Source organism: Perca fluviatilis, chromosome 2 (genome assembly GCF_010015445.1).
Source record: "Perca fluviatilis chromosome 2, GENO_Pfluv_1.0, whole genome shotgun sequence".
Taxonomy (NCBI): Eukaryota; Metazoa; Chordata; class Actinopteri; order Perciformes; family Percidae; genus Perca; species Perca fluviatilis.
The window spans coordinates 42154766-42168405 of record NC_053113.1 but is presented as its reverse complement, the minus strand read 5'-3'; the positions used below and the strand labels follow the sequence as shown (position 1 = coordinate 42168405).

Genomic DNA, 13640 nt, shown 5'->3' with positions numbered 1-13640 from the left:
CATCAATTTTCGTAAAACGGCCCATATTTGACCTCTACATAGTTGATTTCTCGCATAAAAAAGTCTCAGAAGTGAATTTAATGGTAAAATACCATATGAACAATGTATACAATTTCTGAGATCTGCACGACCTAGATGCAGAAGACTAACTGATCTCAGGTCAGTTGTGTAGCCTATGCAAATGTTGGGGCGTGACAAACACAGACTAGAGCCAAATGAGGAGGAGCCGCAATAGTTGACGTCAACTATTGCGGCTCATTGAGATTCGCCTGTTTTCAGAGGCAGTTTCAAATAGTGAGATTTGCAGAGAAAAGAGGTGTCAATGGGATTTAGAGGTTCTATGTATGTCCTAGTTACCCACTAAACTGTCATTATTCAACTATGACAAGGTAAAATCAGTTTTGCATTCTATCATCCCTTTAAACGGCGAAGTGGAGGAAGCCTAGTGACGAGTCCATAGCAACCAGTTTGTGTGTTGAATGTTACCCAGAGTGCCTTGCTGAATGGTCTCAATGTTTTATTGTTCTATTTCATGTGAATACTAGTTTACTAGCTAGAGGAGTAACTTAGTATTTGAAGTAATGCAGTAATGCATGACGTGTGCATTTAATTTCCATGCTAATTGTGTTTCCACAACAACGTTAGTGAGTAAATCTACTGAAATGGCCACCACCACAACAGTGGGATGCGTCAGATGAGAAAGCAGAGGTACGTAGATCATTGCTGTAAAAAGACAATGGTAATCTGTATAACTTTGCCAACCGCAAACCAGTACAGAAGGTATCAATAAATTGCTGGTAGAGGGTCATGGTTTTTTTTCTAAATCGCTTTGGAGGGTCATAGAAAAATTATTACTGTGAGGAGGGTCATGTCTATTTTGACTAAAGGTCCCAAAACTCCTCCGGTGGCCCCTGAAATAAATAACGAACAGTCCCTAATGCTTATTGACGTTAACAACTGCAAACAATTGTGATTAATAAATAACAATAAACAAGCTTGCTAAAAAATATAAAAAAAATTACAGCAGTAACAGTTAGCGCTGCAGATGATAACGTTAGCTAGTCTAACTTTAATTTTAGCAGTTGGTGTCTTCCAAAGTAACGTGCTACAATTGGTTGTCAAAACAGCTATTGCCTGCACCTGCTATAGTGGAAATGTGCTTTCTGCACACAGCACAGGTAACGTTATTGTTTTTACTCCTTTACTTTACTAACGTTAGCTATTCTGCATTTTCAGAACGGCAACAACCCGCAAAGAAACAAACAAACAAACAAACAGACACATTTAGACAAGGATAACCAACGTTACGCAGTGGCAGAAAATGATGCCACTCCTTCTAACTAACTGAGGGCCACCTTTTTTCCTCAGCACCAGTGAGACGGGATGCTGCGCAGCAGAACGAGCCTCAGCCGGCTGCAGCGGTGGAGGCTGACTGAGAAGAGACCAACGTTACACCAAAGCTCCGTCCACCACGACGCACAGCCCCGGCAGTAAGCTCCCTGAAGTGGAAGAAAAGGTTTGGTTTCGCTCGAAGGGGAAAGCGCTGGACACCGAAAGAAATAATGTCTATGAATTCCTATTTTTGTACTTGAGGATGTACTGTTTACGCTGGCTAACCAGATAGAGCGACAGAGACGAGGACCCAGACTTGATATTCTTAATACCGCTGCCATTCCGCCGTTTGGGTCGGGAGGGAGAGATCACTACGGCGGTCACCACAACCAGGATAACCTGGGAGAGAAGAGCAAAAGAGACGAGGGGGCGACTTTTTTTATTTTATTTCCGTGAGTAAAGTATTTTACTTTCGGCTTTCCGTTTGTTTTGTTCATGTTGTAACGTTAATGTAGCTGCAGCTGTATGGGTGAACACAGGTTGTTCAAAGAGAGTTCTGCTGACAATGCTCGTGATAATAATCTTAATAATTCCACCTAAAAAGAGCTGAATATTTTTGGATGGTGTCATTTAGCTAGATATCAAAGTTCATGTGGTTTTGATTGACAGCCTTATGGTCTTTAGTCTGGGTTATTTCTCCCCATGTTGTTTCAATAACTTCTGGCTTTTCATAAGGAGTGGAGTCCAAATTAAGCATGTGGGCGATGGAGAGTGTCAAGATGCCCAAACACACCACAAAGTGTTACAATTAAACATGCTATGCATTATGCCTAAAGGGAATAACCTTTCCAGGTTTGTGCTCAAATTAAAGGTGTCATACACTGAACCATCAACAGCCTTAACAAAAAGAGAGACTTTGAAATGTGTTAAATACAAAAGTGGATTTGAGGTCAAGCTGCTTTTGATAGGAGCTTAAAAGGATCCATGAACATAATTTGTGAAAGAAGAGAGCTCTCCTGCAAGGGCAGAGGGAGGTCTTTTTTTGTTTTTTGGAAGTGCATCTTTAGGTTAGCAGAGCAGGAGGCATCTAACAAACCACTTACCACACAAGTAGACCCACAGGATTTATCTAATCAGAGATATGCAAATTTCCCAAACTCTAATTTTGTGGCTTCGCTGCGGTTGAATGTTTAGTATAATGCTATCATCTGACTGTGCTGGTGACAGTCGGGTTGTGCATCATGGCTTGGGGGCGCGCAGGCTCTTGTTTGATCTTATTGATTCGGCTTTTCCAGGACTGTTTTTGGAGGCTGCTCAGAGAGCATGTGGTATTATTAAGCCATTATTCAATTAGGAATATTATTTCCAATTTATTCTCGAAGTTGATGTGACTTTCTTTTAAATGACAGCAATTAGCCAAGTGTTGGCAGATAGAATAGAGTCTGCCAGAGGAAAATACAACCTTTAAAAGTGTGTCTGCTGTCAGTGAATCCCCCTGCTGCTTTCAGAGACACTTAGGAACAACATCATATTGTTTTAAGGCCAGCTTCTAATTTTAAAGTCACTAAGTATGTTACTACAATATCCAAGACTCCTGAAGATTTAAACTACAAACCTTTAGACCAGTTTCCATTTCTAAAAATACCGAAACCAATGTATGCATGCTTCGTTTGGTCTTTCCAGAATTTGACTCAAATATAGTTGTACTTTGGAAACATTAGGGCTGGGCAATATATATTGATATTATATGGATCTCATCATATGAGACTAGATATCATCTTAGATTATCGTATGACATATAACATAAGTGGCGTCTTTTCCTGGTTTTAAAGGCTGCATTACAGTAACGTGATGTTATTTTCTGAACTTACCAGACTGTTGTAGCTATTATTTGCCTTTACCTAGTTAATCATTATATATCCACATTATTGGATTAATATTATATTAATTGTGAAAATGTTTTGTGAAAGCACTAATTGTCAACCCTAAAATATCGTTGCAATATAGATATCGAGGTATTGGGTCAAGAATAACATATTTGATTTTCTCCATATGGCTCAACCCTAGGAAACACTGCTGATCAAACATCACTGATGTAAATGGCATCAGAGAACATGACAGATGTACTGTACAATTCCATCATGTGGCTTATAGAAATGTTCAACAATAAGAGGAGAAAATGTGATAGTAATTTTTTCTACGGAAGAAATATCTTTTTTCTTGGATTCTATGAATCGCGCTGCTCAAAATTCTCGTGTTGCATGCGGTGGGTCCTGATCCCCAGGTTGAGTTACATACTATGTGGTGTATATATACAGTATGTGTGTAAGTGAGAGTGGGACATGCACAGAAAAAGTAGCCTACTCAGTCTTTTCTTGCTTCAAGCACAATTCCATTCACATTCTTTGAAGGATTGTGAGTTGAGCACATCTTCTGAGGTTATGTCACATGTACTGTACTGTAGTTGTTCTACATGGACGCAATCAATATTCAATTTTGCGACTATGTAAAGAAATTGTTGCAGAGTCAGCAAAATCATTGTTTTTTTTTGTTTACTTACACAGACTGCTCTCTTGACTTTTTGTCAGGTTATTTTGTACTGACACCAACCAGTAAATCATTTCACTGTACATGCAGGCACAGTATAAGCTAACACTTTAATTAAAGAATAGGAGCCTGTTTGACTCAGGAGTGCTTAACATACACTATGTTACCATGCAAAAAATATTAAAGGTCTGTCCATAATTTACAGCAATATAACTATTTCTTTGGATCTTACCTATGCGGCCGTAAATCAGTGTTAAAATCTTGTAACCTACGTCTAATGCTGCCACGATTTCCTGTTAGTGTTATACAGTAAAGCATCCATTAAGACTTAATGATGGAAGCCTTGCAAAGCATGCTTGTGATTTCAAATGGGCCATAATTTGCCATAATGTTAATCTAGATATATATATTACATGAGACCTAATGTGCTTTAACGGTTTTTATATCAGCCCACTACACTGCTTAGTTTAATTTCCTGAGATCATCTGAAAATGGTTTATCTCACCAAGAGATGTATAGTTAAAGTCGCCTGGCATAGTCCTAATCACAAGGAGCTTCACCTGCATTCACCTGCATATCAGGGGAATAGATGGAGGGAATGAACAGCTGGGCCTGTTTGACTTGGCATGAATTAGAGGTTACCCCTATCCTTATCGGATGTAAATCAGTTTATCTGCTTGCAATACATGCTGTAAAATGTTTGTAAATCCACCGCAGGTGTGAGATGAAATGCAAATTAGTAGATTGGCTAACCTTGATTGAAAATTTAATATGTCTTGAAGTTACAGCTGTCCCATCTTCTTAAATGAAAAGATTATTGACGAGGGCCAACGGACATGGATTTACAGTATAGCTAATTGAAAATGACAACTCTGGTGGAGGCAAGGCCTTAAAGGCCTTTGGGACACTTGAGAAAAATGCACACAAGCAGTGACAAGAGAGAGGCTATGGATAGAAACTGTCTCACTAAAACATTGGCACCCAAGGGAGTCCTATTTTCACTTACAAATCTGAGACTAATAAAAGGAAAATGGACAAAAAATGTCATGCAGATTACACTTTGTACTCAACATGTCCCTCTTGTGTGTTTTTCTTACGTTGTTTGCAAATATATTCAAAGGCAGTGGCACAGGCTGTACAGTATACAGAGCACTATGTGTGTATTCCTCAATGGTGACACAAGTGAAGCTAAGAAGTGTTGGGAAGTTGCTGAGCATCCTGAAATCTGTAAACAACATTTTTTTCACTGTCCAGAGAATGCAAGTGTGCAACCTTGCTCTCAAAACACAACAGTGACTAAGAATGTAGGTCCTGGGCCTCTTTCCCTGCAAGATTTGAGATGACATGCATTTGCTAGATTATGGACTTTCTTTTTAAGGAATGTTGGCAATCTTGACAGTGGCTAACCTTTCCTTGGCTGCCCTCCTATCTAGCACTTTGTAAAGGAGGCCCGCTGCTGGTCTCGCAGAGCTGGGAAGACAAACGTCCCTCAGGACCCATCTGACAACTTAATTTATATAATTGCTCAGAAGCATCTGCGTAAGAAAGACTGACTTTCAGCACCCTCCTCCACTCCACTTGTCACTGTTATGAATGACTTGGATTTGATGTCCAATGAATCAAACCGACAATCTCAAGTCACGCTGATGTTGTCATACCGACGCATGTGCGAACTACATAAGAAGCACTGCTAATTTGATTACAGTGTTGCATCCTTCTGATGGAAAGCAGTTTCAGTCTCCTATCCTTAATCTTGTATTTTTGTCAGTGCTCTGATCTTGCTCTTGTGATGCAGCCAGCAGAGTTTTATACAATAAATCCTTGCACCATGGAAAATGTGTACATATGTTAAGCAGTAATCTAATTAAAATGACTGACATGACAGCATCAACGTGCGGCTCTTCTCTCTTGATTTATTTGCAGTCTACAATTGCTTTGATAGTTAGCAGCTGATCTAAATGGCTGAAATAACTTGTTTTGGTTGGCTACTATGTCCCACAGCCTGGGGTTGGTTAATTATGCAGTCCCTTTATCTGTTTGTCTTTGTGCTGTCCTCATTGTGTTAACTGTGAGCAAGTCATCTGCAGATACCTGCAGGCTCATGTGCCACAGCTGAAATGCGTGGTTGGGAAAACGTTTATTAATTGCATTTATGGAACGAGGCTGTGGGATTTTGAGTAGTATTTGACAAAAGAAAAGCTCACACACCAAAACGTGGCCAGTATTTGTTAAGATATTACGATCTATTGGGACATAACAACCGTTGCCTCTAATATAAAAAAATTGTAACAGTAGCACCCTTTACACAAAGGATTAGTGCTGAAAAGATTAATCGATTACTTGTCACTCTTGTAATTTAAATTAATTGCCAACTTTTTTGATAATCGGTTTAAGAGATTTTATATGAAAATATTTATGATTCCAGTTTGTTATGTGAATATTTTCCGGTTTCTTCTCTCCTCTGTGACATTAAACTGAATATCTTTTGAGTTGTCCTCAAAACATTTGAGGATGTCATCTTGGGCTTCGGGAAACACTGATCCACATTTGTCACAATTTTCTGACATTTTAGAGAGCAAACAACTAATCCATTAATCGAGAAAATAATCGACAGATTTAGCGACAATGAAAATAATCTTTAGTTGCAGCCCTACAAAGGATTTCTACATCAGTCACGTTACTCGTGTTAAAATGTGGGACTGAAGTAGGTTTGATTTGTCTTTGGAACTAGTTTGTCAGTGAAGTGAACACCAAGTGTTTGGAGATGGTGTGGAGAGAGTAGTGATGATGGTGATGGTAGGGAATAGCCTGGGGATGTGGGAGTGTTTTTCAGTAGGCAGCTCCTGATTTTATGTGACAGTAAAGGGCCTTATCTTCCAGGGCCATGATGAAGCACAACACCCTTAGATTTTTGTAATCTTATGAACGTCTAACAATCTCATGCTTTAGACAGATTAGTGAGATGAAGGTGTAAAACGGGCTATGCGGTTTCAGGGGAGTCAAACACAGAGTCTCAGGCGATATCTGCATCATGCTGATAGTAAAAAATGAAAGATTAGCTGAAATTACTGATGCACTTCTGACCTTCAGGTTCAAGGAGTCAAACAATATGATTCGTTTTATGACATGTTTTGATTATGTTTTCGCTAGTAAACAATTCTGTGTGTGGCAGACAGTGTATGGCACTGTATCTGTGTCTAAAACGTTGGAAAAGCTAGAGCAGAGAAAACATAAATTACACTCAAAAAACTTAAAGACCAAACTTGTTAAAGAAGTCCACTGCGGACCAACTTACAGTCATTAGAATTGAGAAAAGTCATTTAGTTAGTTTTGATGCTCACATTTATTCAGCTTAGGTGGTGCCCAAAATGGCTTGGGTGCTGCAGCTCAGCCTTATTATGGTAGGGAAAACCCAGCAATAGCATGAGAGAGCATCTCACTCCCAGTCTCTTTTGTACTCTACATTTAATTCTGTTTCTCATTACCTCAGACAGGGCATTTATCCCCTAAAGAATAAGTTGGGGGTGTTTTTTTTTTTTTTTTACCCACTTAAAATTCATTGGAGCCCAAACCTTTCTTAACAAGTCTTTTTCTATGTCTGTGGTATCTTAATAAGTCAAACCTCCAAAGACATAACAGAGTAACTCTGGGCCAGCATCAGCAGTGTCGACAGAAATCAAAGGAACCTCGAGAGATCAATGAATTTTTTCACCTAATTTGTTATTATACCTGATTATGTGTAATTACCTTGTTACATTTTGATCTTTAACCCTAATAAAAAATGTCTTTAGGCCCTGTTGGTTAACAATCCTCTTTGCCAGCTCGTTAATGTGAAATGGCATCTCAGCTTCTTGTAAAAGCATGTCCTAAAACAAAGAACATGCAACATCCTTGCACATTATATTTATTAGATCCTAAACCCTGTGTTGCTGCATGATTCATATGTTTTATCGGGATATTCCTTTTCACCTATCTTAACAATGATCTCTTTGTGTTATATGTTCGTGTTAGATTGTAAGTGTGGAAGCTAGTAGTTTGGCTCATGTGACAGACTGAACCAAACCAGTTTTTGAATCCATAAAAGTAACCCCGCAGGTCAAAATACCACTCAATAATGATCAGATATTTATTTTTTAGTCAATGCCTTCTTAGTGTCCACTATCATCATGATGAAGATGCAAAGGGGCATCTTTTGCAACCTAGTGGGCATTTTTTTAAAAGAAAGCAGAGATACTGTGCTGTACATTAATAGGAGGAGGATTGTTTTAGGGTAACCTTTCTTACAGTACTAAGTCATGCATCCTGCAGACTCATGAGTTGCTACGTTCCACTCTCATGCCTCCTTTCTCCCGAGAGATGAAATGTGTATGGTGGTATCTGTCAGAATACAACTAACAGGGCTGCTGTGCTTAGCTGTGCTTGTGCAGTACCTCCGTGTTCATCGGCGTGTGACAAACACTGGATTTATTCTACTAAAGTGTGGGAGATGTAGAATAATTTCCTCAATATCGTTCTATAATGCCATGACATAACGGCACTCATATGAATAGGCTAGATAATGGTTGATGTTTAGTGCTTTTATGTTTTCTACCAGTGACTTTCTGATGAAAATCTGATAGATTGACTGTACAGAAAGTGAATGACCCATGTGTGAACTGGCAATATTATACAAAAAACGGCATCATATTCTACAGGAATATGTCAGTAAATAGAATACCTGCTTTTACAAATGTAGGACTTAAAACCAGTAAAATGTCCTCCAGATATTAGCATGATGTGAAACTTCATTAGTCATTGAGATAAGATGGAAGCACTTACACATTTTACAGGAAATAAAGAAAAGAAAGCTGCCCAATGAAGCATTTATTCAAAGCTACTATTGTGTGGGGAATGCTGAGGTTTGATTTGACACAGTTTCCTTATCAGCTGTCAGCTTGCTGTGGGTAGCATCATGGCTGCAGTGATCCTCAAAAAAAAAACAGAATAATATTACAAAAACATTGCTTTGTGCTGTGATGGTATTTCTCAGATTTTAAATTATTGTTTTGCATTTCAAGGTAGCTCTGGTGTTTATTTCAATATGCACAGCTGTTTCTTCACATGGTTGACATTTTAATTTACAAGTGAAAGTTCACCCTTCCTTGTAACATCTCTCACAATGATTAGCCCTTAATAAAAAAAATAAGACGAGCAACCTGTGAGCAACGGCTGAGAGGCTGCTAAACTGTCTTAATTTTCCAGCAGTCCGGTAGATCAGTAAATGTAACCTAATAGTTAACATAATGGAAGATTAATGGGAGATGTGACAGCAACAATATTGGTAGCAGATAAATTGAAATAGCGAAACACAGCTTTACACTATCAAAATAACAGAAAACATTTAGGCCATAGTCTGTTGTAAAAACAACAACTTTCATTTAATAATGTAACGTTAGCTTTTTAAATTATTCAAATGACTCGCTGAATTCTCATCTGAGCCTTTTGATAAGCAGCTTCCAATTGGTCAACAACTGGAGGTTTGTAGTTAATCAGCTACTTAAAACATCTGCTGCAGAGTATGGTGGTGTATGTATCTGTTAGTTTAATTAGTCTTTCAACTTTAATTAACTTTCATTTATTCATTCACACACACAAACTCTATGCTTTGGCTACATACTGTACTGTTTTAATAGATGATTTAAAGTAAGCTGCTGTAAAAACAGCCAGAAGAAGAGTTATCAGCCATATTGATTATGTTGTCTTTTTATCTAATATAATCAGCCAAATGTTTTTGTCTAATGCAGTTTGAATGACTGAAACACATTTTTGAATCTTATAGTTTAAGATAAAGATTTCTATTTGCATTAATCACATTTTATTGGTGCATCATCATCATCACATTTACCTTAACAACTATCTATAATTTTTTCATTACAATAAATGATCATAGATGTAAAAAATGATGCAAAATGGAAACCTCCAATTCCATTGCTAATGTTAGCCAGCAACATCTTCACTGTATTCTCCATAGAAGAGATGAAGGCACTTGATCACTTAGGGAGCCAGACAGTGGAGATCACATTCAAATAAATGGAGAATTAATTAGCTCTATATATCATTGCCGTTGCCGCAAATGTGCCATGGGACTGTCCATAATTGTACTGGGGATGAGTGTGTAACACAGAAACTCACGGCTACATGAGTGGCTGTGGTGCTCTACTTTTCAGCCGTGACTCTTAAAAAGTGATGGCACGTTTACAATACTGATTCCCGTCACAACACTATCACAATTCTATGAAAGCAATTTTTCGAGGATGACAGGAGATTGCAGGATTTTCCAAAAGCACCTTTGCCACTATACGTTACTTTACTATAATTACCATAGCAACTTGTGCCCTTTTGATTTGAGGAGGAGAAATCAGGTAAAATTATGGCTATGTTAGATTTGAGCTTTACCTCACAATAAATGTAATGGTCGGTTTCCTCTTTCCAACCTGTCACTCAGTGTGCATCTCTGCTTCTTACCTTAATTTCCTGCATTCAGTCCGATATCAACATAATTAAGAAATATTCATTTGAATCAGGAATAAAAGCATTTTTGCTAATTCACAGAGATTCTACCACCAAGCAAGGACTTTTAAAAAAACATCTGTGCCTTCACTTTTTCTCTTTGCCTTCAGTATGCCATCAGGGGATATTTCAGTTTGTATACCTCTGCTATCTCATTGTTAAATGGATTTTGTTAAAGACTTGATAAGTGGGAGCATATAGCATCGCTACAGAGGGAAACATGTCATATTCAGATATATTGTAAGATTCTGTAACATACAGGAGAGGAAAATTCGTCCTCAAACCTAAACGATACACTGGGTCGATTGCCAAGGACTTCCAAAACGACATATATGACTGTTCATTTAACATCGTGAAACATTATGCATTATGCTGCATTGTGGCCGTTTGTAACACGTGACCGCTGTGGCAGTTTGAGTCACGTGAGCGTTCAATTTAACGCAACAGTTACAGTTTTAGGGGATTGGCTTAAAATTAGTCACGGACGTAACTATGTCATGCACTTGGGCAGTAACAAAGTCGGTTATTTAAAAATGTGACCGTTGCTTTTAAACGGGATACGAACACCAGCCTCCTTGGTGAAAGTCCTGTGTTTGTTTGACCCTTCATTTAACCACCCCAACCACCCCAACCACCTTCCCTCCTTTTTACCCTTGATAACTACAATGGCCACTAGTTGTCGCAGCCTAACGACAAACATAAATATGGATCGGTATAAGCTGCTTGCACAGTCAACCTCTACGACCGTTTTCTGGGTGAGGACATTCCGCTAAGAAGCATCTCCAGCAGATAGTTTAAAATTTACGTGGCTCACGTGAATAGCTGACTGTGTTGCTATGTGATAAGTTATGGTTTCATTTGTTATTCAAACTTGCTGTTACCAGAAGGTGTAAAGTCACTGATAGCTGTGATTTTCTTTAAATTAGTCATGACCATTTAGTTTTGCATCTCAGCTGGCCAATCTTCTATCATTATTATTGTTATTATTGTTTTTTCCCCTTTGTTTTTTATCCATCCTTATACATCCAGTTAATGCTAGTCCTTATACGACTTAACAGAATAAAACAACATTGATATTGAGATTGTTTGTTGGATTCAGATGAATTCATTTTAAGTAGCCAGTCCTTTTGATGCTGACAGTGTAACACCATGCACAAGTGGGTGTATTAATTACTAACCTGAGCTGTAGAGATCCAACAAAGAGCCTTGAGACAGTCCCATCATGTGCCAGATCACATACTCATTAAAGCTCAATTTTTGGCAGAGCTCACACAATACTAGTGAGACACGCAGGACCTGTGTTATTTAGTTTCCTGTGAATAAAGACAAATTCAAGCGCTAAGCTTCAAGTGCTCAACACTGGGATGTGTGTGGATCTCCAGGAGCCTATGAAGGCCAACCTTATGATTCTGCAAAACTGTGTGTGGTAAGATGTAAAGTAGATGCTTGGAATATTCTGTATGTAAATGTGATGTATACAGTATGAGGCTTTGAATATGTTTGTGCAAAGACAGCCTCTTTTCAATGCAAAAGTTAAAAGAAGGTTAAGCGCCCAACACAGAGATATATTACGTAGGATATTTCTGGGTTGATGGGTTATTTAGTGTGTGCCAGCCACTGCCTTTAGCTACGCAACATTTTGTAATTGTTTTAAAGAAGGAATTGATTAATTCATATATATTCTCCAAGGAAAGAAATTTAGATTTTAGGTCTTTTTTTAGGGGTTGTGCCTTGCTGACTTAGGTGTCATATTCTAAATGTGTTTCATTTTAATTACAACGATTGTGCAACTGCAAAATGTAATTTATATCAGGCTACATTGCATAATCTACAAATTGGGCGTAGCAATTTATTGAGCACGGACAGATGTAGCCCCGCAAGCCATTTTAGAGCCAGTAAATTCACCATATTGCATTACTTGTCTGCCCTCCTTCATCTGATAGGAGACTTGGAAAAAAACAGAACTGTTACAGAAGGGTAAGTCACCTCTTTGAAGGATTAGGACCCCGACATGCTGTTGGGTGCCACTGGGCCATCAATGATTATCTACAGCCGACCATCCCCCGATTGTTTTGAGTTGTGCTTTTGAGATGACACGCTACTACCAGCTGTAATGCTTATTATGAATGAATACATAATTGAACTTGAAATGTAATCTGACATGGTTTAGTTCAAGACTGCTTTAATCTTTTGGAGCCTTCAGCTGTGTAAACTGTTCCACTCCAGACAACTTTGATTGTTTATAACAGCTTTAACCTGCTGAGTTGGCTAATTTAAGGATTCAGGGCAATATGTAGGCTCTGGTGTTTTTCAGCAGTTTCTTAGGGTGCTGATTATTATTATTTTCTTATTTGAAGGGTCAGCTGCCCTATTACAGTACCTTATTGTCCTTATTATGGATGGTATATGTGGAAACTCTTGGGTAACACAGCATGTGTTAAACATTAGCAAGAGTTGGTGCAGTGTTAGTTCTTTACTTTTTTTTTTACCACAGAACAAACGAACCAACAAATACTTACCATTAACGAGATGTAGCATCTGATGTTTAGAACAACTATAGCCATGCATGTGGTGTTAGGAATGAGTCTGGCTTTTACTGTGTGAAGCAGGTGCAGGAAGTGTGTTAATGTTGTAGTTTCTATTAACAGCATACTAACATCACAGTGGGTCAGCCGTTAACTCCAACAGCTTGTTGTTGCGTTGCCCAGCTCCCAACCGCCATGTCTATTTTTCGGTCTGCGTCTATCAATTTTAGCATAGCTAGATACTGATAATGACTTTTTTCAAAACTTTACAGTAGAACAAATAATTTGTCAACACTGTATCCAAAATAAAAATACACTACATAATAGCAAACTTTAACCCACAGCTTAAACAGCTTTATTTTTACACTGAAGCAGAGTTTTATCACAATATCCTGCTATTAGAAAAAATAAACGTAAGACAAGCCTTCTGTTTATCTTCCTGAAACTAGTAAATATAACATGTCCGAAGATTCCTCAGGAAGATGCACCATTCGGAGAAGTGGGAGGCAGTGTTCATGAATGATAGATAGATAGATAGATAGATAGATAGATAGATAGATAGATAGATAGATAGATAGATTTTTATTGATCCCAAAAAAATGGGAAATAACGGTGTTGGAATGACAAACAATAGAAGAGCGAGTGGTGCATCCTTGTCTTTGACTTAACTCAAATGGGTGAGCATGC

The 13640-nt window shown here is 38.3% G+C and overlaps 1 protein-coding gene across 1 annotated transcript in view; it reads left to right on the top strand.

Moving 5' to 3' along the window:
* Positions 1-1368: 1368 nt before the first annotated feature.
* cntn5 (contactin 5) overlaps positions 1369-13640 on the top strand; it is a 137365-nt gene continuing 125093 nt past the window's right edge. The window contains 1 exon segment of the mRNA XM_039787472.1: positions 1369-1784. The gene's annotated coding sequence lies outside the window, so the exon portion shown is untranslated.